The sequence below is a fragment of the Zonotrichia albicollis genome, chromosome 29, assembly GCF_047830755.1.
Source record: "Zonotrichia albicollis isolate bZonAlb1 chromosome 29, bZonAlb1.hap1, whole genome shotgun sequence".
In the NCBI taxonomy this organism is placed as follows: Eukaryota; Metazoa; Chordata; class Aves; order Passeriformes; family Passerellidae; genus Zonotrichia; species Zonotrichia albicollis.
In genome coordinates this window covers 3,355,888-3,383,228 of record NC_133847.1, presented here as the reverse complement: position 1 = coordinate 3,383,228, position 27,341 = coordinate 3,355,888, and the positions used below count along the sequence as shown (strand labels likewise).

Genomic DNA, 27,341 nt, shown 5'->3' with positions numbered 1-27,341 from the left:
TGACGCAGCTGTGCTGGAATGTCCTGGCACAGAATAATTAAATAATTAACCCTCCTTCCTCGGCGTGAGAAGATCTCTACTAATTTAAATTAAATTCTCTATTCATTTACTCCATTTATTTTAATTACTAAATTTAAATTAAATTGCTAAATTTAAATTAAATTACTAAATTTACTAAAATGACTAAATTTAAATTAAAACTCTCTACTGATTTAAAATTTATCAACTATACAAACTCTAAAATAAGAATTCAATGCTATAATACTTACTAATTTATAAGTACTTAATAATTAATAAATATATTTAATAATAGTTAATATTCAATAAATAATGAATAAAATTTATCAACTATTACAAACTCTAAAATGACAGTTCAATGTTATAATACTTAATAACTATATAATTTAATATATATTAATTATTTATGTAATCTAATTAATTTCTAAGTATTATCAATTTCTTTGATAATTGATTATCAATAAATTGATAATAATAATTATCAAAGTATTATCAATTTCTTTGATAAGTATTATTATTATCAATTTCTTTGATAATCAATTTTTTCTTGTCACGACATACATTATTTTTACTCTAATATTTCCTCATAACAAAAAATATTAATAGTAACGACTCATGTCATAAACACAGACCCCAACATATCTCTGAGTTACACCAGGAGTAGCAACAACTTTGCTTCTGCAAGCCAAACTCAGCTCAGAGGGGTGCAGGACAATGTGACAGAGGATGTGCCTAAAATATGAGGGTGAACTTTGCATTTCTGGTTTGAGGGGAGCTGTTTCTTCTATATTTTTCATCTAGAAAAATCTACATTCTGCATGCAAGCAGCTGTGAGAGCTGGGCAGGCAAGCCCCAGGTTCTTTAAGGGGTTTAAAGAAATATTTTGTGGAGGATATTTCACCTTCATGGCAGGTGGAAGTCTTCTAAGAGTGGTTCACATCTGTCACATTAAGGAGAATAAATATTTGCTAGGAAGAAGGAAGCTCTGAAGACCAGCCTGGTGACCAGAAACCATTATTTCTCTTCTTATTTGTACCTATTAAAGAAAAATTTCCTCCCATGATTGGTCATTTAAGGTCATGAATATTTGAAAAGATCTGTGTTTCATCTCCTTTGGGGGGAAGGGTGGGGGTTTGAACAGCACAAGAAATTGTTTAAATGCAGGACAAATTAAGCAGAACTAGTCCATGTGCACTTATTCCACATTTCACAGCCCAGAGGTGAATTTTGAGTTGTTTTTTAGACTGGACCATCCCAGACAGCTCAGGGAAGGAGGAGAAAAATATCCTTGCACAGAGCAGTGAGGTGACAGCGCTGACAACAGCAGCTCCAGCACCCCCAGAGCCCGGGCTTATCTCCCAACTGCTTCCTCCCGGCTTATCAGAGGCTGCACAACCTCCCTGCTCTGAGGGCCTGGCTAACAGAAACATCAAACAAGAGCCTGGCTAACAGAAAATATCAGACTGTTGGTGAGAAAGGCCCCAGAGCTGCTGGAATATCCAGCTCTGTGCACAACCCATCCCTGTTTCCCATGAGCTGCACAGAGAAGGGTGTGCACACTTCATTGTCCACCTTGCCACACATCTGCAGGAGCCTCCTGCTCCAGCCTTCTCACAGAATTCCAGAAAATCCTGAGCTGGATCCCACAGGGATCATCAGTGCAGCTCCTGGACCTGCACAGGATTCATCACTTCATGCTCATGCTTCCAAATGAGTGGGGCACTTCCAAAAGAAAGAGCCCAAACCCCACCCTGAGCAGCCCTGAGGGCTCTGTCAGTGAGGGGCTGGGAACACAAACCCTGTGAGGAGCAGCTGAGGGAGCTGGGGGTGCTCAGCCTGGAGAAAAGGAGACTCAGGGGTGCCCCCATCGCTCTGTGCAGCTCCTGAAAGGTGCCTGTGCTCAGCTGGGCTGGGCTCTGTCTGCAGCAGCACTGACACAACCAGAGCACACAGCCCCAAGCTGCACCAATTTAGGTTGGATATCAGGAAAAAAAATAGGTTCGGTATTAGGAAGTTGGTAAGATTCTATCCTATAGGTAGGACATTAGGAAAAACCTAATTAGGATATTAGGAAAAAATCAGCTCAGCTCAGGATCAGATATTGGAGAAAGCCAAGAAGGGAACAGAAAAAGAATCCCAGAATGGTTTGAGTTGGAAAGGACCTTAAAGCTCCTCCTGTTCTGCCTCCTGCCACCTTCTCACCACCCATTCAGGAACACTCCCAGGAAGCCTCAGCTTCTCTGGGCAACCTGTGCCACAACCTCTTCACTCACAAAGGGAAAATTCCTTCCTGATATTTCATCTAAACCTGCCCTCCTTCAGTTTAAGCCATGTCCTTTCACATGAGTTGATGCTCTAATCCAACAGCACCTAAAACATGAGAAATCCTGTGTGCAAAAGCATCATCAGATGGTCAGGTGCTCCAGAAGACACTCATCCATCATAAATAAACCTCACAAATCAGGAGAACACAATAACTTCCACCAGCACTGCACTGAGGCCATCACTATTGCTGTGTAGCACTGCTGGATGTCTCTATATGATTAAAAATAAAAATAAAAATAAAAATAAAAATAAAAATAAAAATAAAAATAAAATCTGTGCAAAAGGGCAGGGGCAGTGCAGGGTTTTACCTGTCAGTGTGAGGCTGCTATATGATATGATATGATATGATATGATATGAATAATAATATTTCAGTGCACAAGGGCAGGGGCAGTGCAAAGTTTTACCTGTCAGTGTGAGGCTGCTTTATCTAAAACCTCCAGGACTCTTAGACACCAGAGGTCAGGAGAACAAGAATAACTGATATCATTCCCTGGGCAGGGTGAATGTTTAATCAGCTGTGTGTTAAGCCAGAAATTCTCCAGAACAGTTCCAGGGTTGTCATGGTGGCAATGGGATCTTAAGCTGATACAAGGAACAGTCTGACAATGACTAACCAGGTGGTTGTTAAGGAAATTGCTAATTCTGCTGAGGTTGTTTGCCTATAATCATTCCACCCCCACTTTTCCCCCTTCTCTCCTCTTCCCCTGATGTTTCTTGTCATTCTTAACTAGTGACACCTCCAGAAGAGTCACCCTTAATTCCAGGCTCCATTCAGCAGGACCCTTTACCTTGTGTTAACCTCAAAGAACCACCAGCCACGTAATGCCAGACAAATTCCTGAATTCCTGGTGTTTCACCCCAAACATCACTTCATCCTTGTGCCTCCAAATGAGTGGGGCACTTCCAAAACTCAGCCATGGAGGCAGAACCTGGATTTGCTCCTGATGTGTGGAGCCCACAAGGATTCCCTCATCCCCAGCATGGCTGCAAAAGGGATGTTTGTGGGTTTGGAGAAGGGTTTGGTTCCTGATGGAACAGGGAAAATGTGCACTCCAAAGATCATTGGGAGAGAAGTGAATCCAGCCAGAATACTTTTCTCTAGGCATCCTTTTGTCTAGGCATCCTTAATTCCAGGCTCCATTCAGCAGGACCCTTTACCTTGTGTTAACCTCAAAGAACCACCAGCCACGTAATGCCAGACAAATTCCTGAATTCCTGGTGTTTCACCCCAAACATCACCCTCATGCTTCAAAATGGGTGGGGCACTTCCAAAACTCAGCCATGGAGACAGAATCTGGATTTGCTCCTGATGTGTGGAGCCCACAGGGATTTCCCCAAGCATGGCTGCAAAAGGGATGTTTGTGGGTTTGGAGAAGGGTTTGGTTCCTGATTGTAAAGGGAAAATTTGCACTCCAAAGATCATTGAGAGAGAAGTGAATCCAGCCAGAATACTTTTCTCTAGAAGAGATGGAGGAAATTTAGTTTTATGTGCCAAAGTGCAATATCAACCCTAAATTTCCTCTTTTTCAGTTTCAACCCATTTGCCCTTATCCTGCCACTCCTGATTCAGACATGCTGAACACAAACATCAATTGCTGGGATTTGAACTGCTCTGAAAGGCCTGGAAGGTGAATCCTGCTGCTCTGGATTTGAGAGAGAGCCAGGAAATCTCACAGAATCATGGAATTATTTGGGTTGGAAAGGACCTTAAAGCTCATCCCATCCCTGCCATGGCAGGGACACCTTCCACCATCCCAGGTGCTCCAAGCCCTGCCCAGCCTGGCCTTGGGCACTGCCAGGGATGAGGCAGGCACATCCCTGGAAAACCTTTGGCTCACCCTCCTGACAGCAAAGAATTTCTTTGGTTATTAACCCTAAATTTCCTCTCTTTCAGTTTCAACCCATCCCCCTTGTCCTGCCAGTGCTGATTCAGAGATGCTGAACACGGAGCCATCCCCTGAAGCTCTGCTTTGCTCCTGCTCATGTTCCTCCTTTTCTTTGCCAGGATGAGACTTTGTAAGGATCAGAGATGCCCTGAAGAAGTCAGAGCATGGAGTCATCCTGATGCCTCAGGTTTGAGATTTTCTATTTTTCACATTCTGTGCTGCTTTAGTGGGTGGGTCTGGGTTCACATGAGGGGATGGTGAGCAGGGAGGCAAAACAATTCCTGCTCCAGCTGGGCACCAAGGACAAATGATCCAAGTCTCAGGCCCAAGAGTGCAAACAACGTAGAATGAAGATTCAATCCAATATGCAAATGGAGCAGAACTGATCAAAGTGAGAGACCCTGTGCCCAGTTGTGCATTTTGTGACCATTTTGGTTCATCTTGTATGCAGCACTGGCTTAGCTCTTGTGCTGCCCAAGGTGGATCCATTGAGGCCTCCTAATAAATCCCTGCTTTATTAATTAACTCTGTCGAGTCTGTATTCTAGCTCAGCCTCCACAAGGCATCAATGGAATGGTTTGGGTGGGAAGGAACCTTGGAGAACATCTGGCCATGGCAGGGACACCTCCCACTGTGCCAGGCTGCTCCCAGCCCTGCCCAGCCTGGCCTTGGGCACTGCCAGGGATCCAGGGGCCTTGCCAGGGGCTCTGAGCTCTCTCTGGAACCTTTTCTTGTCCAGGTGAGCACCCCCAGCTGTGCCAGGGAACAAATCTTTCCCAATATTCCATCTAAAGGGGATTTTTTTCCATTTAAATCTCAGTGAGAAGCCATTCCCTGTTCCAGGTTAGCCTTCACAAGGCACCAGCCCTGCCAGGGGATTCAGGGATGTGTCTCAAGCTCCTCAGAGCCTGCACAAGGTACCTGCTGCTGTTTGTCCTCACACACATCCACACATCCTGCACATGAAGCCAAAGAAAAACTCCCTCACACAGGAAAAAAATAAAAAACTGTGGAACCTGGATGGTGGCAATATGCACCAGTGAGCTCATCAGGGAGGAATAGCTCTACAGTCAATGTAATTATTATTTCTGTCAGCTCCTTGCTGAGGATTTCTTTCAAATTTGGGACAAGAAAACAAAGCATCTGATTTTTGTTTGCATATTCTTTATAAGAAAGTCATTATTGGTGCAGCATTGTGTGACCTGTTCCTTTGACTGCAATGTTCTGTCATTAACCTCTTGCAAAGTTTCCTCCCACGACACATTTGTACAACTCTGAGACTTCTCTGACATTTATTAAGCTGAGAAAAACAAATTTCTGATAGAAATTTAACTCAGGAAAAAAACCCCAAACTTATGAATTGCCTTTAAATGACTTTTTAAATGCCTTCATTTGGGATTTCTACAGCTCTTCACTCCTGAAGACATCAGGAAATACCCATGAAGTTGTGTCTGGGTGTTGGGATCTTGGTGAAAGGTTCTTCTGTGATTTTATGACCAGATCAAGGAACCAAAACAGTTTCTAAAGCTCTGTTTGGGAAACTTCTTGCTCCTGTTGCAATTTAAAATACACCTTTTAATTTTATTGCTGGGCAGACACTGCCTAACCCCTGCAGTGACATAAGTGAGCAGGAATACTGTGGGAAGAGGAAGAGTTTCTCATTCACTGACATGAAATCACACGTCTAGACATAACCACCTATTGTTTTAACAACTCAGCTGAATTAACAACATCTAAACTCCTCTAGAAATCACCATCTTTCATAAAACAAAGCTGAAAGTAAGTTTGTTTTTTTTTCTCCTTCTCCCCCTACAAATAATTTGTGTATTAACATGTCCTGAAATAATTTCTGAAATGCAAACATTGCCACTTCTCATAAAACATCACCCAAAGCTGAAAGTGGGGTTGTTTTTTCTGCTTTCCCCCTGAATAAAAATAATTTGTGTATTAATATGACCATTAAATAATTTCTTCTCTGTGCTTTGTGTGCTAAGAAAAGGGACTCTAGAAGTGCCCTGTACAAATGGATTCCTCTTTGCTCAGGGAGTTAAGGCTTGTCAAGGAAGATTTTGTCATCTATTTATGAATTTATGGATAATTATTCCATGAACTGCTTGGATTCCTCTGTTTAGAGGCTCACAGTTTGTGCTGAAGGAAGATTTTGTCATCTATTTATGAATTTATGGATAATTATTCCATAAACTGCTGGGATTCTTGTGTTAAGGGGTCCAGAGTTTGTGCTAAAGGAAGGTTTTATCATCTACTTATTAATTTATTGATAATTAGTCTATAAACTGCTGGGATTCCTCTGTTAAGAGGTCCATAGCTTGTGCTGAAGGAAGGTTTTGTCATGTATTTATGAATTTATGGATAAATATTCCATAAACTGCTTGGATTTCTCTGTTTAGGGGCCCATAGTTTGTGCTGAAAGAAGGTTTTGTTATCTATTCATGAATTTATGGATAATTATTCCATGAGCTACTTGGATTATTGTGTTAAGGGGTCCATAGTTTGTGCTGAAGGAAGATTTTGTCATCTGTTTATGAATTTATTGATAATTATTCCATGAACTGCTTGAATTCCTCTGTTTAGGGGTCCATGGTTTGTGCTGAAGGAAGGTTTTATCACCTATTTATGAATTTGTGGAGAATTATCCCGAAGCTGCTGGACAGACGTGGGAAGGCCGGCACATTCCCAGACAATCAGCTGGATTTGTGTGTTGGAACAAAGGAATAAAGACTTGCCAGCCCAAATAAGACAAAACAACAGGACTGAAAGGGCAGATTGCAGACAGAAACCTCCCCTTGGTGCGTGTCCAATATCGGCACTGCAAACCTGGATCCCAATGGATCCCAGCCCTGATCCCAATGGATCCCAATGGATCCTAACCCCAATCCCAATGGTTCCAGTGCAGACCCTGGTGGATCCCAACCCAGATCCCGATGGATCCCATCCCAGGTCCCAATGGATCCTGATGGATCCCAGCCTGGATCCTGATGGATCCCAGCTCAGATCCCGATGAATCCCAGCCCTGATGCCAATGGATCCCAACCCAGATCCCAATAGATCCCAGCTCTGATCCCGATGGATCCCAACCTGGGCCCCAATGGATCCCAACCCAGATCCTGATGAAGCCCAACCTGGGCCCCAATGGATCCCAGCTGGATCCTGATGGATCCCAACCCCCTATCCCAATGGATCCCACCCTGGATCCCGATGGATTCCCCACCCTGATCCCTATGGATACCAGCCTGGATCCCAGCCCTAATCCTGATGGATCCTGATGGAACCCAGCCCCGATCCCAATGGATCCTAACCCAGCTCCCAATGGATCCCAAGCCAGATCCCAATGGATCCCAGCCGTGATCCAAATGAATCCCAGCCCTGATACCAATGAATCCCAGCCCAGGTCCCAATAGATCCTAGACCAGGTCCCAATGGATCCCAGCCCAGATCCCGATGGATCCCAACCCGGATCCCGATAGATACCAGCCCAGATCCTGATGGATCCCAAGCCAGCTCCCAATGGATCCCAAGCCAGATCCCAATGGATCCCAGCCGTGATCCCAATGAATCCCAGCCCAGATCCCAATAGATCATAGACCAGATCCCGATGGATCCCAACCCCGATCCCGATGGATCCCAGCCCTGATCCCGATGGATACCAGCCCTAATCCTGATGGATCCTGATGGATCCTGATGGAACCCACCCCGATCCCAATGGATCCTAACCCAGCTCCCAATGGATCCCAGCCGTGATCCCAATGAATCCCAGCCGTGATACCAATGGATCCCAGCCCTGATACCAATAGATCCTAGACCAGATCCCAATGGATCCCAACCCCGATCCCGATGGAACCCAGCCTAGATCCCGATGGATCCCAGCCCAGATCCCAATGGATCCCAGCCCTAATCCTGATGGATCCTGATGGAACCCAGCCCCGATCCCAATGGATCCCAGCCATGATCACAATGCATCCCAGCCCAGATCCCAATAGATCCGAGACCAGATCCCAATGGATCCCAACCCCGATCCCGATGGATCCCAGCCCTGATCCCGAGGGATCCGAATCCCCGGGGCCGGGCGGGCACGCCGCGCTCCCGCTGGCCCGCACCCAGCCCTGCACTGCTCTGGCATTTGTTCCGAGGGAGGCAGCCAGGGAGGGAGATGCGGGGTTAAAAATAACTCGGCACTTCCAGCAGAGACCGCCGAGAGCGGGCGGGCCCCGCCTGTTGAATCAGCACCGAGCGCGGGCTCCGCTTTTAGCTCGGCTCGAGCGGGGGAAACGGGCTGGGATCCGCCGAAGCCGCTCTGCGTACGGCCCTCATGGGCAGGGAAAACACGCTGTGATGAAACGTGGCAGCTGTCGGTGCTCCGAGGTGTTACAAGCACGGGGTTATTTAAAGACAATGAGTGGCGCCGACTGTTCTGCAGTACCGAAGTTATTTTGGGGCAGAAAGTGGCTTTTAGTGGCAGGGAATACTCTCAGCTGGAGGATTTCCCCCAAAAGCCAGGAGAAATGATGTCATCTCGATAGTTACAGAATTCCAGAATCGTTTGGGATGGAAGGGAGCCTAAATCCCACCTTGTTCCACCCTGTCCCATGGGCAAGGACACCTTCTATTAGCCCAGGGTGCTCCAAACCCCATCCAGCCTGGCCCTGGGCACTGCCAGGGATGGGTCTGATGGTGTTTTCACACACAAAAGGACACAGAAAGTGTATTTCTGATGTACCTTCCCATACCTGACACACAATTTAACACCAACTCTCTCTAGACCACACTCAGCCTTAAATCCTGGGATGGGTGACCCCATCCCTCCCTCCCAGCCCGGCTGCAGGGGCTCAGAGTGGAGCCAAGTCCCTTGATGAAGGAGATGCCTCCATTTATAGGCCAAATCTACAAGTTTATATGGCAATCCTACAGATTTATATGGTAATCCTACAGATTTATAAGGCAGTCCTACAAATTTATACGGTAATCCTACAAATTTATAAGGCGGTCCTACAAATTTATATGGCAATCCTACAAATGTATATGGCAATCCTACAAATTTATATGGTAATCCTACAGATTTATATGGCAATCCTACAAATGTATATGGCAGTCCTACAAATTTATATGGTAATCCTACAAATTTATATGGTAATCCTACAGATTTATAAGGCGGTCCTACAAATTTATATGGCAATCCTACAAATTATATGGTAATCCTACAAATTTATAAGGTGGTCCTACAAGTTTATATGGCAGTCCTACAAAATTATATGGTAATCCTACAAATTTATAAGGTGGTCCTACAAATTTATAAGGTGGTCCTACAAGTTTATATGGCAGTCCTACAAATTTATATGGTAATCCTACAAATTTATAAGGTGGTCCTACAAGTTTATATGTTAATCCCACAAATTTATAAGGTGGTCCTACAAGTTTATATGGCAGTCCTACAAATTTATATGGCAATACTACAAATTTAAAAGGTGGTCCTACACGTTTATATGGCAATCCTACAAAATACTCTTTGAGAGGGCTAAAGGAAAAGACCCCAGGGCGCTGCCCGCAGTGTCAGCCCCTCTCCAGGTGCTGCAGATTTCTCCCAGGAGCAGAGCTGGCTCTCGGGGGCTTTGCTCCTGACAGAGGAATTGATGAGATGCAAATGGCTCAGCAGGGAGATGCAAAGCAGGGGTGGCTGTGAGGGACCCGATTCTGCCTTTCCTCGGTGGCACTGGATGCTCCCATCCCCATCCCCACCGGGATCATTCCTGTTCTGCAAGAAGCAAGCAGGGACAAAGAAATTCCAGCTGTCAACCCCTTCTGTCTGCACTTCCAGCCTTCAGGCCAAGATCCTGTTGTTACCTGAGAACTCAGATTCTGATTAAAAAGATGAGCAGTTCCAAAGCTCGTGGTTATGGGAACAGCTCTGACAACACCAACTCCAAAACAACAAAACCCCTGGAGCCTGCCCACAGCTGTGTAACCCCAAGGCAAATGAAATATATCTCACAGAATTCCAATCCATCTCCCCTCCTTTGGGACAGCAACACTGAGAGGTAAAGACACAGCTGGATGTGTTGGGTTTTAAAAAAAAAAATTAAAAATGAGATTTTCATGTATCCAACACCTCTGTAGTCCTACAAGGTCCTGCTTTGGGGGTTTTGCCTCAGCAGCCACCCAGAAATCAAATTGTTCATCCCAAACCCTCTCAGCAGACGCAGTCAGAGGATGATTCAACCCATCCTGAACGAGGTAACCACGACAGAGCCTCCCAAAATGCCTCCCCTTCTACAAAATGTGCCACTTTAAAATAAAACCTGAGAGTGAACTGATCCTGCACTGGCTGAGGCAAACTCAGACTGAAAAGTGAAACAGCAGAGGCAGGGAGGGAAGCCCAGGAGCTTAAGATTGGTATTTAGAGACTGATTTTTTTTTTCTTTTCTCTAAGCCAGACGTTACTTTCTATTCTCAAATGATTTGTAAGCGAGATAAAGTTGAAAAGTTTGGGCAGAAGCAGATGAAAAAAGCCTCGAGTAAATGATTCCAAAGCTGAGCTCTCAGTTTAATCTACCAGTTAAAGCCTCAGTTTAAGGACATTCTAAATACAAAAAGGTAAAGAAGATTTAACAATATTCAATAAAATTATTATTAATTCTGCTTTTTAATTAGTAAGTCTCGCCTCTTTCAACAGCAAAGCCAAAATAAAGGCTCGGAGTGCTATCTAAGCAAAAAGAATGGAAACATTTAATCAGGCAGCGGGAACTCACGCTTGAAACAGGCACGTCCACAAAATCTCACTCTAACAGGAGATGAATCTTGTTTCACAACACACTTTATTCAAAACCAACAGCAGAAACCACATCAAGAACAGACGGCGGATGCTTGCAAACAGCTCTCGCTGCGATTTCCCCTCGTTTCTAAGCCCGGCTCGAGAAAAGAAAGCGCCGGGATCTCCCGGCTCTGGCAAACTCCAGGGACGAGCGGGAGTTGAAATCACCTCCCTCCACCCCCAAAGAGGAGGAGGAGGAGCGCAAGGGGGGGACGGGGACAGCATGGAGAGGGGGACGGGACAGAGGGACAGCGCGGAGAGGAGGACAGCGGGAAAAAAAGGACAGGGACAGCATGGAGAGAGGGACGGGGACAACGTGGAGAGGGGGAGAGAAGGAAGAGAAGGACGGGGACAGCAGGAGAGGGACGGGGACAGCATGGAGAGGGGGAGAGAAGGAAGAGAGGCACGGGGACAGCGGGAAGAGAGAGATGGGGACAGAGGGAAGAGAGGGACGGGGACAGTGGGAAGAGAAGGACCGGAACAGCATGGAGAGAGGGACGGGGACAGCACGGGGAGAGGGACAGAAGGAAGAGAAGGACGGGGATAGCAGGAAGAGAGGAACTGGAACAGCGGGAAGAGAAGGACGGGGACAGCACGGAGAGGGGGACAGAAGGAAGAGAAGGACTTGGACAGAATGGAGAGAGGGAGAGCACGGGTACAGTGCTGAGCGGTACCGACTCCAACCCCATCGGACCCCCTCCCGACCCTGAGCGGACACTTTGGGGCCCGCGGACCGGCTGGGACCCCCGGCAGCGCCGCGTCCCCGCCGGGGCCGGGAGCGCGGAGTTCGGGCAGCCCCGCGGAGCCGGGAGCGCGGAGTTCCGGGCAGCCCCGCGGAGCCGGGAGCGGCGGATCGCGGGCCCGCGGCCCCCCCGCCGGCCGGGCGGTGTCGGTTCCCGTGGCCGGGCGGGGCCGCGCTGCGGGCGGTGCCCCGGGGCAGCGGCCCCGGCCCGGGGAGGGGGAGCCCGGGGCGGTTCAGCGGCGCCGCCTCCGCCGCTCCCCCGCTCCCAACTTTCCGAGGGCGGCGCGACCGCCGCCCCCCGCCCCGGCGCGCAGCGGGACCGCGCATCCCGCGCCGGGACAAGCCGGCTCCGCGCCGCCGGCCCCGCGGAGGACGGGGAGACCGCGCACATCCCTGCACCCCCCCCCGGCCGCGGTCCCACTTCCAGCCCGTCACGGGGCGGCCCCGCTCACCTGCCGTCGCCGCCGGGTGCCGCGGGCTGCGCTGGGCTCCGGCCGCCGGGGCCGCGCGTTGCCGCCGTTGGCAAGTAACAGTCTCCAGGGCTACGGTCACTATGGCGCCGGGCGCCGGGTCTCGAGGCAACTGTTGCTACCCCGGCCCGCGCGTCACCGCCCGACCCCGCCCTGAAGAGGCGTGCCCGGCGTTTCTCCGCTTTCTATTGGTATAGCGCCTGCCCGTCACGCGAAGAGGCGGGACTCGTGGAGGGAAAACCAATGGCGTGGCGGAAAGGGCGTGACCGGCGGTTGGCGCGCGGTTTGGCGCCTCGGCGCGGGGCGGGGCCGAGTGCGTGACGCGCGCGCGCGCGGGCGCGGGGAAGCTGTGAGGGGGGGAGAGGAGGCGGGGCCTGCGCGATGATTTCACCTCAACAACTCACCCAAAAAAAAAAAAAAATTTAAAAAAAGTTTATTTCTCCGCTGTTAAACATTCCAAAGGGCGGGTTGCCCTTGGGGTTGTTGTGGAGTATTTTTTGTCACCAACTCCACGTGACATCAAGCCGTCGTCATGGCGACGGGGCGTGACGTCACCGACAACAACGGGTGGGAGCGGGCGGGGTTTGGGGCGAATTGGGGGAATTTGGGTGAAATGCTGCTGCCTCCCGAATTGGGGGAATATCCGGGAAATGCTGCTCCCTCCAGGGCTCGGGGGGATGCGGGGACAATCCCTGGGACAGAAAATCGTCCTGCACGGACAGACGGACAGACGGACAGAGCCCCGCGCCGGGACTGCGGCACCAGGACCTGGAACTGCCGGAGAACTCCAGAGAGAGCCACGGGGGTGCTCCGGGTTGGGGGTGCTCACATGGGGAGGAGAAGGATCCACAGGGAGAGCTCAGAGCCCCTTGAGGGCCCAAAGGGCACAAGGCATGGAGGGACAGGAAACAGGGAATGGCTTCCACTGAAAAAAGTGAAATTTAGATGGGAAAAAATCCCATTTAGATGGGATATTGGGCAGGAATTGCCCCCTGGCCCAGCTGGGGCTGCCCTGTTGGAGAGGAGAAGGCTCCAGGGAGAGCTCAGAGCCCCTTTTGGGGCCTGAAGGGGCTCCAGGAGAGCTGCAGAGGGACTGGGGACAAGGGAAGGAGAGACAGGAAACAGGGAATGGCTTCCACTGAAATTTAGATGGGAAAAAATCTCATTTAGGTGGGATATTGGGCAGGAATTGTTCCCTCTTGGAGAGGAGAAGGATCCAAGGACACTTCAGAGCCCCCTGAGGGCCCTGAAGGGGCTCCAGGAGAGGGCCTGGGGGCAGGACACAGAGAATGGCTTCCCCCTGAAAAAAGTGAAATTTTGATGGGAAAAAATCCCGTTTAGATGGCAAAAAATCCTATTTAGATGGGATATTGGGCAGGAATTGTTCTGTGTCAGGAGAGGAGAAGGCTCCAGGGAGAGCTCAGAGCCCCTTGTGAGGCCTAAAGGGGCTCCAGGAGAGGGACTGGGGACAGGACACAGGGAATGGCTTCCCACTGAAAAAAGTGAAATTTAGATGGGAAAAAATCCCGTTTAGATGGCGAAAAATCCTATTGCGATGGGCTATTGGGCAGGAATTGTTCCCTGGCAGGAGAGGAAAAGGATCCTGGGCCCCCTCAGAGCCTCTTGTGAGGCCTGAAGGGTCTCCAGGAGAGGGACTGGGGACAGGACACAGGGAATGGCTTCCTGCTAGAAAAAGTGAAATTTGGATGGGAAAAAATCCCATTTAGATGGGGAAAAAACATATTTAGATGGTATATTGGGCAGGAATTGTTCCATCTTGGAGAGGAGAAGGCTCCAGGGCCACCTCAGAGCCCTTTGTGGGGCCCAAAGCGGCTCCAGGAGAGGGACTGGGGACAAGGCCTGGAGGGACAGGACACAGGGAATGGCTCCCACTGAAATTTAGATGGGAAAAAAATCCCATTTAGATGGGGGAAAATCCCATTTAGATGGAGCATTGGGCAGGAATTGTTCCCTGGATCCCTGGCAGTGCCCAAGGCCAGGCTGGGTGGTTCCTCATCCCTCACATCCCATCCTGTTTTATTTTGTCACTGAAACCCAGCCCAGGCTCTAAGTCACTCTCATATTTTTTTGAATGCAGGTGCTGCCAAGGAAAGCAGCGTTTTTTATAAAGCTTTACGAAATATCTCTGTTTGTGGGGTTTTTTTGGGGTTTTCCCCTACAGTTAAATTCAGCAGAATCCCCACCACTTGCTCTGAAAAATCCCCATCAGGTATTTCACCATTTCCAGGATTGCTTTCCTGACATGCAATAAAAAAAAAAAAAAAGGCTTTTATGATGTATTTTTTCTGCAACGTTTTCTGAAAAGTATGTCCCAGCCTCAGCCAAGGAAGTGTGTGGAATTTGTACCCATGGAGACTCCAATAACACAGCCTGCTCCAAACACCACAGGATTATTACTTTTCTTACCTAACCCTTCTGGAAAGGAGTTACTGGAAAAGGAAGTGACTGAGTGAGGCAATTTAAATTTTAGACACTGGGTAGAGAGCAGATTTGGGGTTGCTATTCCTGCTTTTGGGAAATTACCACCAGAATTACACTGGAAAAATTCATGGAGTTGTGTGTCTGACCCGTGTGGACACAATGAGTGAGCTTTGGAGAAGCTCCTCTGGAAAATAATTTTTATTCTGAGTAAGCTTTGGAGAAGCTCCTGAGAAAAATAATTTGTATTCTATTTTATTTTTTTTTCTAATTTATTTCTATTTTATTTTTATTTCTATTTTATTTTAAAAAATATTTTATTTTTAAAGTATTTAATTTTTATTCTATTTTATACATAATTTTATTCTTAATCGGTTGTAAATGCTTAAGCCATGGATATTTTAAAAGAACAACTTTTAGGTGTGACACATCCAGTAAAAGATAAAATAGATATGGAATAGTTTTTAAAAATCACCTAGAACAAATAAACATCCACCTTTACTCCTGGAAACTGAAAGCAGATTAATAGATTTACCTTAAACACTCCTGATATGTTTGAAGGTTGTTCTCATTCCTTCCCTCAATCTCTTGTTTTACAAATGAAGAAATGAATCCTCTGGTTTTGGGGTTTTTTTTCCTAAAAAAACCCTCAATAAAAAGCTATTTTTTAATCCTGTGGTCACCTTTTCCTGCTTGAGCAGGAATAAATGCATTGGGTTTGGCCTCCCTGAGTTGCACCACGCTGATTTTGAATTATCACTCAAATTTCCCACGAGCTGAATGAAATTCCTCAGCCCCACGTGTTGCTGCAGCTCCGTTACTTTTATTTTTCAGGGCACAATTCCCCACTAAACAACAAAAATAAACATAAAACACATTTAGGTGTGCTCCTGTTCTTCTTCCTGAGTGAAACCCAAAGCACAGGTGCCAAAAACATCCTGAAATTCTCAGAATCACATTGGGGCTGGAAAAAACCCTCTGAGATCTTCAAACTCACCTCAGCATTGCCCCAGCCCTGTCCCCAGGTGCCACAGCCAGTTTTGAACACTTGATAATGCCTGAAATTTTTGATAATGCCTGAAATTTTTGATCATGCTCAGCACAGCACCTTTGGGAAACCCTGCAGCCCATGGGAGTCAGGCAGAATCACCACAGCACTTTTATTTTTAATTATTTTAAATTTACTTTTAATTTTCTGCCACCTCTTGTGCCAAGCTGATCACTGGGATGAATTTTTCTTTGTTTATTTTCTGTTCATGAGCCAGATCTTGCTCCTTTCACACAATACCAGGGGCTGGGGAAGGGGATTAATTTCTAAAAGTTGTAAAAAAAGAGAAGTTTGATTTTTCTCTTCCTTCTCTTTTCTCCCAGCTTGCTGCAGCTGTCTCTGCTACCCACAGGAGGGCACGTTCCTCACAGCAAAACTGGAATTCAGCTCAAACCCAAAGGATCTCATTGATTGACTTGATTTTACTAAAGGGAGGTTTTAACAGAAAAATAATTTTCTGATGAAAGCAAATTCCTTGTAAAGGTAGCAGGATCCTTTGAAATATTGTGTTTATCCATGAAAAATCTTGTTGTTTTAGGTGCTGGAAATGAAACCTGAAATGAAACTATTCCTTTAAATTGTTTCCTGCATGGAAAAAAATTCCCAGAGGGTTAAAAATAAAAGAAATTTAAAAATTGCTTTTGGGATTTTTGCTTAAAGAAAAAGTTTTAAATGGGAAAATCCCCATTCCAAACAGGGACCAAACAGCACGTGGGAGATTTCTGTGTGAGCTTCCTCCCATGCTTGGAGGTGTTTTCCAACTCTAATGATTCTGTATTCCAACCCTAATAATAACCCTAATATATTATGTAACCTAATATATTAATATATAATTAATATATATTATATATTATATGTATTATATAATATTATATATTATATATTATATATTATATATATTTTATATATTATATTATATATATAATATATATAGTATATATGATATATAATATACATTATATATTATATTATATTATATTATATTATATTATATTATATTATATTATATTATATTATATTATATTATATTATATTATATTATATTATATTATATTATATTATATTATATTATATATTAATATAATTAATATTAATATATTATATAACCCTAATATATTAATATAACCCTATATCCGTGCTGTGTTTTGCTGCTGAGTGAGCTGGTGCCTCTCTGTGTCCCCTGTCCCCCAGCACCCTCCCCTGCAGGCTGTGAGGATCATCTCATCTGTCCTTGTGGATTTCCCCTCTAAAATATCAACCATAAAATGAAATTTCAACATCATTTCATTCCCAGTTTGTGGTGCACATAAACAGGCCCTGCTTTTGCAGGCAGGGAGTCACTCCAGAGCTGCATTTAGGAGTTAAATCTCCATTTAATCTCCATCCCACTTATTTCCAAATAAATTCCAGTGCAAACTGCAGCTTTTTCCTGCCACACTCCTCGGGCACAGCCCTGGCTGAGCTCCTGCTCCAAGCACAGCCCCAGGGTTTTGTTTTCTGCCCCACAAACTCCACCACAGCAACATCCTGCATTGCTTTGGGCTGGCCTGGGGAGGAGGAATCTGTGGAGTGTGGCTGTGCCAAGGAAATTCCAGACTGGAATTTCCCTGTCCTGCTCTGCCCAGCCTCTCTCCAGAAGGACAAGGAATTCCAGGCTGTTATGGGATCATTTTCCAGCAGGACAGGGAATTTCAGGCTGTTATAGGATCTTTTTCCATCAGGAAAGGGAATTCCAGGCTGTTATAGGATCTTTTACCATCAGGAAAGGGAGTTTCAGGCTGTTATGGGATCTCTCTCCAGCAGGACAACAAAGTCCAGGCTGTTATGGGATCTTTTGCCAGTAGGACAATGAATTCCAGGCTGTTGTGGGATCTTTTTCCAGCAGTACAATGAATCCCAGGCTGTTACGGGATCTTTTTCCAGCAGGACAATGAATCCCAGGCTGTTTTGGGATCTTTTTCCAGGAGGACAGGGAATCCCAGGCTGTTATGGGGTCCTTTTCCATCAGAACAGGGAGTTCTAGGCTGTTATGGGATTTTTTTTCCAGCAGTACAGTGAATTCCAGGCTGTTATGGGATGTCCCTTCAGCAGGACAATGAATTAATCCCAAGCTGTTATGGGATTTTTTCCAGCAGGACAATGAATCCCAGGCTGTTATGGGATCATTTTCAGCAGGACAGTGAATTCCAGGCTGTTATAGGATCTTTTTCCATCAGGAAAGGGAATTTCAGGCTGTTACGGGATCTTTTTCCAGCAGGACAATGAACCCCAGGCTGGTATAGGATGTCCCTCCAGCAGGACAATCAATCCCAGGCTGTTATGGGATATTTTTCCAGCAGGACAGGGAATCCCAGGTCGTTATGGGATCTCTCTGCAACAGGACAACAAATCCCAGGCTGTTATGGGATGTCCCTTCAGCAGGACAGTGAATCCCAGGCTGTTTTGGGATCCTTTTCCAGCACCAATGAATCTCAGGCTGTTATGGGATCTTTTTCCAGCAGGAAAGGGAATTCCAGGCTGTTATGGGATCTTTTTCCAGCAGTACAATGAATCCCAGGCTGTTATGGGATCCTTTTCCATCAGAACAGGGAATTCCAAGCTGTTATGGGATCTTTTTCCATCAGGAAAGGGAATTTCAGGCTGTTATGGGATGTCCGTTCAGCAGGACAATTAATTAATTCCAAGCTGGTATGGGATCCTTTTCCATCAGAACAGGGAATTCTAGGCTGTTATGGGATCTTTTTCCAGGAGGACAATGAATCCCAGGCTGTTCTGGGAGTTTTTTCCAGCAGGACAATGAATTCCAGGCTGTTATGGGATGTTTTTCCATCAGAACAGGGAATCCCAGGATGTTATGGGATCTCTCTCCAGCAGGACAACAAAGTCCAGGCTGTTATGGGATCTTTTTCCAGCAGGACAATGAATCCCAGGCTGTTATGGGATGTTTTTCCATCAGGAAAGGGAATTTCAGGCTGTTATGGGATGTCCCTTCAGCAGGACAGTGAATTCCAGGCTGTTATAGGATCTTTTTCCATCAGGAAAGGGAATTTCAGGCCGTTACGGGATCTTTTTCCAGCAGGACAATAAATCCCAGGCTGTTATGGGATATTTTTCCAGCAGGACAGGGAATCCCAGGTCGTTATGGGATCTCTCTGCAACAGGACAACAAATCCCAGGCTGTTATGGGATCTTTTTCCAGCAGAATAATGAATCCCAAGCTGTTATGGGATCTCTCTGCAGCAGGACAATGAATTCCAGGCTGTTTTGGGATGCTCTGTCCTGTTCTGGCAGTGGCCCAGAACATTTTTTTCCTCAGCCTGGAAGCAAACAGGTGAGTGTTGAAAGTGGGAGAAAGAGGAGAGGATGTTCAGCCCTTCCTGTGCTCTTTTTTCCTGTCTCCCTTGGGTTTCATCCCAACAATCCCAGGCAAAGCTTCCCTGCACAATGTGGGATTTTGGGAAAATCACTCTTCCCAACCTCACATCTCCCCCCTAACAAGTTTTTTAGCCCACCTAAAACCCCAAATCCTCTCTTTTCTCCCACCCTAGAAATTTCCTTTTATGAAATTTAAAGACCAAGCGTTTATCTGCAGTTTTGTCTGTTTGGTTTGGCTGTAGCCGCCTGGAAATTCCACAAAAAAAAACTCTGGATAAAGTCATGGAAAAAAACCCACAGTGCCTGTGGGGTTTTTGTGTGCCACTCCCTGCAGCTCCCGAGCCCACAGGAGGAGGATGTGTCCACAGCTGGGATGAAACCAAGGGCAGTCAGACTGATATTACTGAATCCACGTGTAATTCTGTGGAATTAAACCCTGAGTGGCTGAACAGCCCCTGTGCAGGGTTTAAATGGAATTCCTGCACAAAGCACAGGTTTGCTGGGGACAGAGACAGAGACAATACCAAACAACACATTCCATTTTCAGAAGGCTTCTACAGTAAAATCAGAAGGAAATGATTGGTATCTGATTCCATTGACTCAGAATGCTGAACAATAGCTTTATTAAAATATACTATATTACATTAAATTATACTAAAGAGATACTGTCACTGTCATATTTTCTGAAGAATCCTTTCACCAGGATTTCTCCTCCTGGGAAGCTGAGAAGCCTCAGAGAAAAAGGAAAACAATATTATCTCCTTTGCTTCTCCTGTGTTTTGCTGCTTTGGAATGTGGTTGGAGATTGTTTATCCAACAGGTGATTGTTTGATTGGTTTCATGTGAATTGTTTTTACTTAATGACAAATCAGGGCCAAGCTGTGTTGGGACTTTGAGGAGTCAGTCACGAGTTAGTATCTAATAATTAGTACCGTATAATATAATATAATATAATATAATATAATATAATATAATATAATATAATATAATATAATATAATATAATATAATATAATATAATATAATATAATATAATATAATATATAACATAAAATAATAAATTAGCCTTCTAAGAACATGGAGTCAGAGTCTCAATTCCTCCTTTGTCCTGGGGACCCTGAAAATACCACAAGATACTCTACTGTACAAAGAATACTAAAGAAAACTCATGACTGTCTCCAGACAGTCAGGACTCAGCTTTGACTCAATTGGCCAAGGAATCAAAACAATCTTCAATAGAATTTAATTGACAAATTACTTCAGGTAAAGAATCTTCCTAATGCATTCCACACGTGTAAAACCAACAGGAGCAGGAAGTAGAGATAAGAATTGTTTTCTCTTCTTCTCTTTGTGCTTCTCCAGGAAAAAAAACTGAGAGAGAATTATCTCTTTCCCTGTTCAAAGAATGTGAATGCCACAGTTTCAAACCTGTTTTTATTCTAGCATGCATGCTTTTTATACCTTCTTACAAAACTCATAGTTTTACACTTTAATCATTGGTTACAAGAGACAAACAGAGTGTTTATTGGAATAGCTGCAGGTTTCTCTTATTTCTCCTTCTTTCTCTCTTGGTTTCTCTGTCAATGACCTTGGTAGGAAATTCTTTCAGGGGTGAACATGGATCCTCTGATCAAAATTCTCTCTGGCTCCCAGAAGGGGCTGTAAAACCTCTCATTTCCACAGCTCTCATTTCCCCAGGCGCTGGAGCAGAGTGCCCAGGAGCCCTGAGGGAGGGCTGGGCAGGATCAGAGGGAAGGCCTGGGAGATGTGGTGGGAAGGGGGCACAAAATCAACCAAACCCACAGTGATGGCACCTTCAGCACCTGCATGGCAGCGAGGAAGAGCCTGGAGAGAGCCTTCCTCACCTCATTGGTGTCACAGAGAAAAATGAGGGCCTTTGCCGGGGGGTCGAGCCATTTGTCGGTGAGGGGAGACTCAGACACTCAATATGAGTGATAAGCAAATTCCGTTTATTGAAGAGAGCATCAGACACTTATACAGTGAGTAATAAGCTTATGAATATTCTGTAAGCTAAGCAATCTATTGGTTAAACTATACCATCAACTCTTCCTCATTCCTTAGGGGGGTTACATCTCTCTTTTCTCATGTCTCTTTCACTGTTTGTTATCCTACCACAGCTAGGCCCAAGGACACTGCTATCTGTGCAGGTGCAGGACCTGGAATCAGCCACGACTTTGTACTTTTCCATTTTCTAGCAGCTAAATTCCCAACACATTGGTGCTCCAGAGCCTTTCGTAGCTCCATTTCCTTCCCTGGACATGCTCCAGCCCCTCAAATCATGAGGGGCCCAAAACAGCCCAGGATCTGAGGTGTGACCCCATGATTTGAGGTGTGACCCCAGGATTTGAGGTGTGACCGCAGGATTTGAGGTGTGACCCCAGGATCTGAGGTGTGACCCCAGGATTTGAGGTGTGACCCCATGATTTGAGGTGTGACCCCAGGATTTGAGGTGTGACCGCAGGATTTGAGGTGTGACCCCAGGATCTGAGGTGTGACCCCAGGATTCAAGGTGTGACCCCAGGATTTGAGGTGTGACCCCAGGATTTGAGGTGTGACCCCAGGATCTGAGGTGTGACCCCAGGATTCAAGGTGTGACCCCAGGATTTGAGGTGTGACCCCAGGATTTGAGGTGTGACCCCAGCACTGGGGACTGGCACAAGCCCGGTCTGCTTCTTGGTCCCCTGGGCACACTGCTGGAAGCTTGGAATGTGAATATTGAGCAAAAAAGGTTTGGTTTGTTGACATGGGGAAGCTCAATATCCTGGTGGCTGTGAGCTTCTTAAACCCTTGTAACTGTTTCACTCTGGTGAGTTTATGTTTAAAACCCACAGCAAGTGGTGATTAAGTGGCCCTGTGGATTATTAACATTTCAGGCTGAATTGAGGTGCAGAGGTCCTGCATGTCACTCCAGCTCAGTTAACTGTTGGAACTCTGACTTTCTCAGTTCTTAACAGTTGGAACTTGTTGGAATTTCAGACTTTCTGTGCTGCCAGGCACTGACCCCCAAGAGAACACTGCATTGACCTGAGGCCGTGGAGAAGCTTCCAAAATGGAATGACAGAACTGGGATTGTGGGTGTGGAGTTTGAATAGAAGTGTGTGATATCACAGGGTGGGAATCTTAGAGTTGAAGGTTTTAGAATGGGCTTGGGGGGAGCAGCCCATTGCTCCAGCAGCAAGGGGAAAGACAGAATTCCATTTTTACTGAAGATCTGGAGGTGCAATTGGATTTTTTTCTCCATGAACTTCTGTATCCATCCCATTTTAGAGCAAATGGCTTTCCAGCAAATTCCTTTCCAAAACTGGGATTACCTGCAGGCACAGATAGTGTTGCAGTTTGGGTTTTAAGTTTAATATTCAGAGGATATAGGCATGACCTCTGAAGTGAGGTGATATCTAACATCAAACTAAGTAATTATACAGCCAAGAAATTCTAATTCTCTGCTTTTCAGGCTTTATAAATATGTATTTCACACACTACACTTTGCATATTGCATAAACAGCCTTTGCCTGCTCTGTGTTGTCTTAAAATCCATGAGTGTGCAGTTTTTAATGAGTTAAAAAAAAAAACCAAAAAGGAATTTATGTCCATGACAGGCCAGGGTAAATAGCTTTTGTCCTGTTTTATTGATGAGAATTGCAGAAGAGTCATTTAATCATAGAGGCAGATAAAGGTCACTTATCAGCTGCTGTGTCCTGGTGATGAGTCCTTGGCTTTGTTGATTTATGACAGTTGGGAGTTGGATATTAATCTAAACCATAATTTGGTGGGGATGTTACTGTGTGTGTGTCTTTTTGTTGTGTTTGGGTGCTTTTGGGCTGTGGTTTTTTGGGGTTTTTCCAGTATTTCCCACCCCTATTTGCTGTAGACCATTTCACAGGACCAGAAAAGATGTTGCAAGTCCTTGATGGGAAAGACACCACGAGCAGTTTAAGCGTGGAAATGACTCAGGTACAAAGAGACTCTTGTGTCTGTGGTTTCCAGCCTGTTTCCTCATCACATCCATCTTCTGCTGTCCAGCTTCAAGTGGAAATTGCTGAAATATTTTATTGCCCTCCATGCCCTGTTATCTTCTAAGTCAACGTCCTGAGGTGCAACAGCTTGGGTTGAGTCACTTTGCCAGTCTAGAGCTGGAATTTGGGAGAGTTATCAGAGCAGCCCTAGCCCAGAATAGCGCCCAGACCCAGTGCCAGTGATAAAAGCGAGAATTATGTAACCTGTGTTGGGTAATTCAGATGGGCAGACAGGGCTGGCTCTGTGCAGCTGAAGAAGAAATTTCCACTCTGTGTGTCCACAGCTGCACCAAGAGATGATGGTAGGAAAGGAAAGAACAAATGGAAATTTCACTGCGCTGAAGTTCTGTAGGGCACAGGAAATCTGTGGCTGAGGCAAAGAAGCAGCAGCAGCCACATGTCTCACTACCAAACCTGTGCACCAGAGTTCCTACCCTCAGTGATGTGGTTTGACATGCACAAATGTGGAATATCACAGCTCCGGATAAATCTGAATTTATCCTGGGCCTCTTATCCTGATGTTCTTCTTTGTGGGAAATTAATTTGTAGAGAATTTTTAAAGCTCAATAGAAGGCTTACATCGTATGTATTTGCATGTAAATTTTGAGATAAGAAATGTAACCTTAGATATGTTGTAGAATAAGACAGGAATTGTTGAGAGAAAATAGAATTAGGAAACCAGAATTAAAATATATACATGAATATATATATATGATATAGGATGATATATATACATATACATATATACATATATATATACACACATATATATCATATATAGATATGATGAGTCACCCTATATATATACATATACATGTACATGTGTATATATATATATAGGGTGACTCATCATATCTATATTGTCTAACCCTTCACATGAGACTGAAAATGGAATAAAAATTTTTAAAACACCTCTCAGTTACCCCATCTCTAAGTCAGAAAAGAGCACAATCCAACACTTCTGTTGTGGGGACAGCTCTGTCCCTGCTGGCATCTGCCCCTGTCTTTGTCATGTGAAATACCTGGAATTGTCAAGGCGAGGCAAAAACATGAAGGCATCATGGAATTAAGTTATAAAAGACCCTTAAAATCACCAAAGCAGATAATTTAACACTGCCAGCCCCCACTAAACCTTGTCCCTAAGTGCCACATCTCCACATCTTTTAAACCCCTCCAGGAGTGTGAATACACTTTGGAAAAATTGACTTTAATCACAGAGATAAAAATGTGTAAGATCCCAGCCCAGCCAGCTCAGACACTGCTGTAACTCACCCAGGACCATCAGCTGGAGGCTCTTTGTGTGTTCTCACTGCAGATTTCCCAGCAGGAACAAAATGTTGGAGGTTTTGGTTCTCCCCTCGAGGTCCAGGCTGTGTTATCAGCAGAGCTCGAGGCTGCTGAACCTGCAGCCACCTCCTGTCCCCTGACCTTGTGGCACAAGGAGTGACAACCCAGCCAAGGCAGCTCACCTGGGAAAGTGTGACATTGGACTTCTAATGAAGTGACTTCATGTAATAAATTCAGTTTCAAACTCATATAAAGTAATAATGAAAGAAGTTCATTTCTGTAATGTCTTATTTAGGTACATGGAGGTAATGAAATATTCCAGTCTATTGCCATAGTTTAAGTTTTGTATTGCATGAGGGATACATGACATAGGATTTAATGAGATAGTATTATTTTATTATTTTGCATTTATTATTATTATTATTATTATTATTATTATTATTATTATTATTATTATTATTATTATTATTATTATTATTATTATTATTATTATTATTTTGCAGCATTTTTTCACCAAAGCAGGAGAAGAAAATAATACAGATAGGTAAGAGACAGAGATAACTGCAACTCTAGGTATAGACAATAAATTAATTTTCCCATCTTACCTCCACCCTGTTGCACTCCTTGCATTTTAATCTACTTTTTCTACACATTTTTATTCCAGTTAACATTACTTTCTGGAGACAAGACCATATAATATAAACATCACAATACCCCAAATGACCTGGAGGTGACACAGGGACACATCCAGGTGGCTTTGGGATGTCTCCAGAGAGGGAAACTCCACATCCTCCATGGGCAGCTTGGTCACCCTCAATGTAAAGAAGTTTTTCTTCATGGTGAGAGGTTTGTCTTGTGTTTTAGTTTGTGCCCATCACAAACTAAATTATTGCTTATATATTTATATAGAATTTATGGGATCCTTTCAAGCTGCATCAAGGGGAATTGAGGTTGGATATCAGAAAAAAGTTTTTTACAGAAAGGTTGATAAGTTCTGCAATGGCTGCCTGGGGAGGTGGTGCAGTCCCCATCCCTGGGTGTGTTTAACAGAGCCTGGATGTGGCACTGGGTGCCAGGGTTCAGCTGAGGGGTTGGGGCTGGGTTGGACTCGATGATCTTGGAGGTCTCTCCCCACCCAGTGATTCTGGAATTGTGTGAATTCTGTGAATTCTCTCCCAGCCCTCTCTTCTCTGGGCTAACCAGGCCCAGCTCCCACAGTCTCTCCTCACCACAGAGATGCTCCAGACTCCTCATCATCTTTGTGGTTTCACTGGATCCTCTCCAGCTGCTCCTTGTCTTTCTTGAACCATGGAGCCACAACTGGACACTGCTCCAGATGTTCCTCACCAGGACCAAGGGCAGGATCACTCCTGCCCTGCTGGCCACACTCATCCCAACGCCCCAGGGTCCCACTGTCCCTCCAGGGCTGTAATTCCCTCCCAGGAGTTTCTCTGCAGAGTTTCTCTCCCCAGTTTCTCCTGGTCCTGGTCCCTTCCCTTTCCTGGAGCTGCTGGGGCCACCCAGCCCCTGTTCCTCAGGAACCAAGAGCTCCACAGGGGTTAATCCTGGCAAGCACAGGAGCTGTTTGAGCTGAGGCCACCCTGGTGCATTTGCTATTCCAAGCTCAGCAGCTCCCTGCTTGTTTATAAAGGGCTGTGCTGTGTTATCAGCAATCAATAACAACTCTGAGCTGTCAGCCCCTCTCCCGCCTGGGCCAGGGGTGTCTGAGGATCACCTGTGCCCATCTCTGCTCTTCACCACCAGCCTGGTCCCCTTTGGCCCCAGAACCAGCAGGGTTTCAGCAAACAGCACAGGATTTACCTTGGGAGTGATGCAACCTCTGTTTGATGGACAAGGACATAACCCCAGCTCACCCCAGGTAATCTGTTGGCTCAGGGAATGGCCAAAAATAGATCTGGTGACTCCTGCCTCTTGAGTTAACCTTTGGGCTGTGCCCCTGGAGCTCTCCATGCTTCACTGGGAATGAATTCCCCGTGTCAGCACAGCAGGGCCTGGCTGAGGACCAGAGCAGGCTGGGGAATGAGGGTCAGGAATCTGAATTTTACAGATCTCACCAGCTTCCAGGCTGCTCTCTTCAAAATAAATTCACCATCTGAATGAGAATGGAGCCAGGATCTGACTGAGGACGAGGGCAGGCTGGACTATGAGAGTCAGGAATCTGAATTTTACACATCTCACCAACTTCCAGCTGCTGTTTTGTCTTGCTTTTCCAGAATAAATTCACCATCAGAGTGAGAATGGAGTCAGGTCCTGGCTGAGGACCAGGGCAGGCTGGAGAATGACAATCAGGAATCTGAATTTTACAGATCTCACCATCTTCCAGGCTGCTCTATTCAAAATAATTCACCATCTGAGTGAGAATGAAGCCAGGTCTTGACTGAGGACCAGGGCAGGGTGGACTATGAGAGTCAGGAATCTGAATTTTACAGATCTCACCAACTTCCAGCTGCTGTTTTGTCTTGCTTTTCCAGAATAAATTTACCATCTGAGTGAGAATGGAGTCAGGTCCTGGTTGAGGACCAGGGCAGGCTGGACTGTGAGGGTCAGGAATCTGAATTTTACAGATCTCACCAACTTCCAGGCTGCTCTATTCAAAATTAATTCACCATTTGAATGAGAATGAAGCCAGGTCTTGACTGAGGACCAGGGCAGGCTGGACTATGAGAGTCAGGAATCTGAATTTTACAGATCTCACCAACTTCCAGCTGCTGTTCTGTCTTGCTCTCCAGAATAAATTCACCATCTGAGTGAGGATGGAGCCACCTTGGAGGGGCTGCAGAGAGGTGAGGAGGCTGAGGGGCTGCAGGGGAAGGCTCAGAGTGCAGGGAACAGCAGGAACTGGAGATGCCTGGGCTGGAGGACAGCTTGGAGCT

The 27,341-nt window shown here is 45.6% G+C and overlaps 1 protein-coding gene and 1 long non-coding RNA gene across 9 annotated transcripts in view; both read right to left on the bottom strand.

Annotated features, from left to right (window-relative positions):
- Nucleotides 1–12,406, bottom strand: part of RFX2 (regulatory factor X2) — an 86,923-nt gene extending 74,517 nt beyond the window's left edge. For all 8 annotated transcript variants that reach the window (XM_074528557.1, XM_074528558.1, XM_074528559.1 and 5 more), the window contains exon 1: nucleotides 12,248–12,406. The gene's annotated coding sequence lies outside the window, so the exon portion shown is untranslated. The remainder of the gene's footprint in view (nucleotides 1–12,247) is intronic.
- Nucleotides 12,407–20,196: 7,790 nt separating this feature from the next.
- LOC141725407 (uncharacterized) lies at nucleotides 20,197–26,203 on the bottom strand. The gene is made up of 3 exons (XR_012577261.1): nucleotides 25,677–26,203; nucleotides 24,433–24,629; nucleotides 20,197–23,277 (listed from the first exon to the last, which is right to left on the bottom strand). It is a non-coding gene; the product is annotated as an uncharacterized LOC141725407 (long non-coding RNA).
- Nucleotides 26,204–27,341: the final 1,138 nt, after the last annotated feature.